Raw genomic sequence first — 5,000 nt, forward strand, 5'->3', positions numbered from 1 at the left:
AGCGAACCGGCCAGCAGGTGAACCCGTTCGATTCCACGGGTTGACCTGGTGCCCGGGAGGGGACTCTGAAAATTTTTCAGCCCTTTCGACTCGGGGTTGACCTGGTGGCCGAGAGGGGACTCGCACGGCAGGCAAGCCGCCCTGGGCTCACCCTCCCCGGCCGCAGCGAGGGACTGCCACCCGGCCGACTGGATCGGGCCCCTGGAAGTCTGGAAAAAAGAATGGAACCTGACGCCTCCGAGGAGGGGGCGCCCAGGGAAGGAGGGAGATCCGGGTTGACCTGGTGACCGGACGGGAAAGAGGCCACCTGGCGTCCCCCCCCCTTAAAACCTAGGGGTTGACCTGGTGGCCGGAAAGCGAACCGGCCAGCAGGTGAACCCTTTCGATTCCACGGGTTGACCTGGTGGCCGGAAAGCGAACCGGCCAGCAGGTGAACCCGTTCGATTCCACGGGTTGACCTGGTGCCCGGGAGGGGACTCTGAAAATTTTTCAGCCCTTTCGACTCGGGGTTGACCTGGTGGCCGAGAGGGGACTCGCACGGCAGGCAAGCCGCCCTGGGCTGACCCTCCCCGGCCGCAGCGAGGGACTGCCTCCCGGCCGACAGGATCGGGCCCCTGGAAGTCTGGGGGCGGGGGGAAATCGCCCCACGCCTCCGAGGAGGGCTGCCCGGGCGGGCCTGGCCCCGGAGCTCGAAAAAAAAAAAAAGGATCGGGCCCACTAGAGACATGGACCAGGCCGCCCTGGGCTCACCCTCCCCGGCCGCAGCGAGGGACTGCCTCCCGGCCGACTGGATCGGGCCCCTGGAAGTCTGGGGGGGGGGGGGGAATGGAACCTGACGCCTCCGAGGAGGGGACGCCCAGGGAAGGAGGGAGATCCGGGTTGACCTGGTGACCGGACGGGAAAGAGGCCACCGGGCGTGCCCCCGTTAAAACCCCTAGGGGTTGACCTGGTGGCCGGAAAGCAAACCGGCCAGCAGGTGAACCCTTTCGATTCCACGGGTTGACCTGGTGCCCGGGAAGCGAACCGGCCAGCAGGTGAACCCGTCCGATTCCACGGGTTGACCTGGTGCCCGGGAGGGGACTCTGAAAATTTTTCAGCCCTTTCGACTCGGGGTTGACCTGGTGGCCGAGAGGGGCCTCGCACGGCAGGCAAGCCGCCCTGGGCTCACCCTCCCCGGCCGCAGCGAGGGACTGCCCCTCCCCACCCCCCGGCTGACAGGATCGGGCGCACTGGAAGTCCGGGACAGTATTTTCCCCGACGCCGGGGAGGGCGGGCGGAGGGGCTCTGGCGGCCAGCCCGGGCCCCGGAGCTCGAAAAGGAAAAAAGGACCGGGCCCGCGAGAGACGGGGGCCCTGCCGCAGGGGGGGGGGGCAGTCCGACCGGGGCTCACCGTGCGGCAGGCCCGGGCGTCGGCAGGGGAAAGCGGGCGAGGAGGCGCGGGGCCGGGTGCCTACGGCCATACCGGACCGAACGCCCCCGATCCCGTCCGATCTCGGAAGGTAAACCGTCCCGGGCCTGGCTAGTACTTGGATGGGTGACCGCCTGGGAATCCCAGGTGCCGTAGGCAGCTTTTCCCGGTCCGAGTCAGCTCTCTCTCCTTTTCTGGGGGGGAAGGAGAGGGGGGGACGGGCCGGAAAGCCCCTCGTCGCTCCTGCCGAGTCGGAGGTCGCGGCCGCAGGTCACGGGTCTGGGCGCCTGGGGTCCGGCTCCCCACCCACCCGGCTTCCTCCGCGGAGGACCCCCCCCGGGGCCACCGAAGCCGCTGGGGGAGACCCCGGGCATGGGGCGGACTGGCCCGGACCCTCCCGGCCGCCGGCCCGCAGGTCCGCCCCGAATCCCCCCCCGCGGCCACCCAGGCCAGGCCTGGCCAGGCGGGACGGACGGCGGGTGTCCAGCGCCCAGCGGCTTCCTCCAGCGGGGACCCACGGACCCCAAAGCCGCAGGGGGAGGCCCCGGGCCCGGGACGGACTCGCTCGGACCCCCTGCGCCCGGCCGCCGGCCCGCGGGACCGCCCCGAATCCCCCCGCGGCCACCCAGGCCAGGCCTGGCCAGGCGGGACGGACGGCGGGTGTCCAGCGCCCAGCGGCTTCCTCCAGCGGGGACCCACGGACCCCAAAGCCGCAGGGGGAGGCCCCGGGCCCGGGCCCGACTCGCTCGGCCCCCCCGCCTCCCCTGCGCCCGGCCCCCGGCCCGCGGGACCGCCCCGAATCCCCCCGCGGCCACCCAGGCCAGGCCTGGCCTGGCGGGACGGACGGCGGGTGTCCAGCTCCCAGTGGCTTCCTCCAGCGGGGACCCACGGACCCCAAAGCCGCAGGGGGAGGCCCCGGGCCCGGGACGGACTCGCTCGGCCCCCCCGCCTCCCCTGCGCCCGGCCCCCGGCCCGCGGGACCGCCCCGAATCCCCCCGCGGCCATCCAGGCCAGGCCTGGCCTGGCGGGCCGGTGTGCGGCTCCCCCGGGCTTCCTCCCCCGACGACCCGCGCCCCCCTGAGCCGCAGGCGGAGACCCCGGCCCCGGGGCGGACCGGCCCGGGCTCGCTCGAGCCCCCTGCGCCCGGCCCGCAGGACCGCCCCCCCGAATCCCCCGGGAGAGGCCCGGCCTGCACGCCACTGACGACCCGCGGCCCCCAAAGTCGCAGGAGGCGCCCCCCCCCGGTTAGCCCCGTCTCGCTCCGCGCCCCCCGCCCCTCGCTGCCGGGACCGGGCGCCGCCCCAGAGTCAGCCGCAGCCGGCCGGCCTGAGAGCTGCCCTCCTGTGGACGACGGTGAGTTTACCTTGATACTAACCGGCCGTCAGCCAGGTCAACCCCATTGCTAGACTGGGGTGGACCTGGTGGCCGAGTGGGGACTTGGAACATTTGACAGCTGCTTCCCGGGGCTTGACCGGTTGTCCTGAACGCCCCCCACCCCCAGCCCCAGCCCCCGGCTCCTGCTCCCCTCTCCCCAGCCTCGGTGCTCCGCTCCCTGCCTCGGAGGCTGCCTCTCTGCGGCGCCTGCATCGCCTCCGAGGACGCGCACCCTCCGGAGGCTGGACGTAAACCCACCACTGCCGCTGACCCGGCTCTCCGAGGGACGACTGTGAGGCCTCCCCCCCCCCCCCACCCCCGGACCGCCCTGGGGACGACTGCTAAGCCTCCCCCACCGGACCGCCCGGGGCAAGACTGCTAAGCCTCCCTCCCACACACACACACACACACTGTCGGGGGAGGACTATTAAGCTTTCCCCCTGGAGCGCCCGGGGCGGACGACTGTTAAGCCTGCCCCCGGAGTCCTCGGGGGAGGACTATTAAGCTTTCCCCCCTGGAGCGCCCGGGGGGGGACGACTATTAAGCCTGGCCCCCGGAGTCCTCGGGGGACGACTATTAAGCCTCCCCCGGACTGGCCGGGGGGCGACTATTAAGCCTCCCCCGGACCTGCTCCGTCTCGACTATTAAGCCCCCCTCTGTGGTCCTCAAGACCACTGCCGTGCTGCCCTCGGAGTGGGGTGACACCCGGGCCGGAAAGCAAACCGGCCACCAGGTCAACCCGTCGAATCCAATGGGTTGACCTGGTGGCCGGAAAGCAAACCAGCCGCCAGGTCAACCCGTCGAAACCAATGGGTTGACCTGGTGGCCGGAAAGCAAAACGGCCGCCAGGTCAACCCAGTAGATTCAGCGGGTTGACCTGGTGGCCGAACGGGGACTTTGAAAATTTGACAGCCGCTTCCCGGGGGTTGACCTGTTGTCCCGGTGGGGACTTTGAACATTTGACAGCCGCCTCCCAGGGCTTGACCTATTGTCCCGGTGGGGACTTTGAGAATTTTACAGCCGCTTCCCGGGGCTTGACCTGGTGGCCGAGTGGGGACGTTGAACATTTGACAGCCGCTTCCAGGGGGTTGACCTGTTGTCCTGAACGCCCCCCACCTCCCCCCCGGCTCCTGCTCCCCACTCCCCAGCCTCGGTGCTCCGCTCCCTGCCTCGGAGGCTGCCTCTCTGCGGCGGCTGCATCGCGTCCGAGGACGCTCACCCTCCGGAGGCTGGACGTAAAGCCTGACACCCGCCACCGCCGCCGACACGGCTCTCGGAGGGACGACTCTGAGGCCTCCCCCCACCCCCGGACCGCCCTGGGGACGACTGCTAAGCCTCCCCCCCGCCCACACCCACACCCACACTGTCGGGGGATGACTCTTAAGCCTCTCCCAGACTGCCTGGGGAACGACTATTAAGCCTGCCCCCCGGAGCACTCGGGGGACGACTATTAAGCCTCCCGCGGACTGCCCGGGGGATGACTATTAAGCCTCCCCTGGAACGACTATTAAGCCTCCCCCGGACTGGCCGGGGGGCGACTATTAAGCCTATCCTCGGGGGAGGACTATTAAGCTTTCCCCCTGGAGCGCCCGGGGGGACGACTATTAAGCCTGGCCCCCGGAGTCCTCGGGGGACGACTATTAAGCCTCCCCCGGACCTGCTCCCTCTCGACTATTAAGCCCCCCCTCTGCGGTCCTCAGCACCACTGCCGCGCTGCCCTGGGAGTGGGGTGACATCCGGTCCGGAAAGCAAACCGGCCACCAGGTCAACCCGTCGAATCCAATGGGTTGACCTGGTGGCCGGAAAGCAAACCGGTCGCCAGGTCAACCCGTCGAATCCAATGGGTTGACCTGGTGGCCGGAAAGCAAACCGGCCGCCAGGTCAACCCAGTAGATTCAGCGGGTTGACCTGGTGGCCGAACGGGGACTTTGAAAATTTGACAGCCGCTTCCCGGGGGTTGACCTGTTGTCCCGGTGGGGACTTTGAACATTTGACAGCCGCCTCCCAGGGCTTGACCTGTTGTCCCGGGGGGGACTTTGAACATTTGACAGCCGCTTCCCGGGGCTTGATCGGTTGTCCTGAACGCCCCCCCCACCCACCCACCCCAGCCCCCGGCTCCTGCTCCCCTCTCCCCAGCCTCGGTGCTCCGCTCCTTGCCTCAGAGGCTGCCTCTCTGCGGCAGCTGCATCCCGTCCGAGGACGCTCACCCTCCGGAGGC

At 70.1% G+C, this 5,000-nt stretch overlaps 1 non-coding gene across 1 annotated transcript; it reads left to right on the forward strand.

The window, feature by feature from the left end:
* The first annotated feature begins 1,448 nt into the window (after positions 1 to 1,448).
* On the forward strand, positions 1,449 to 1,567 carry LOC135979579 (5S ribosomal RNA). Its single transcript, XR_010596859.1, has one exon. It is a non-coding gene; the product is annotated as a 5S ribosomal RNA (ribosomal RNA).
* The last annotated feature ends 3,433 nt before the right edge of the window (positions 1,568 to 5,000 follow it).

The sequence above is a fragment of the Chrysemys picta genome, unplaced genomic scaffold (genome assembly GCF_011386835.1).
Source record: "Chrysemys picta bellii isolate R12L10 unplaced genomic scaffold, ASM1138683v2 scaf1015, whole genome shotgun sequence".
NCBI classification, from domain to species: domain Eukaryota; kingdom Metazoa; phylum Chordata; order Testudines; family Emydidae; genus Chrysemys; species Chrysemys picta.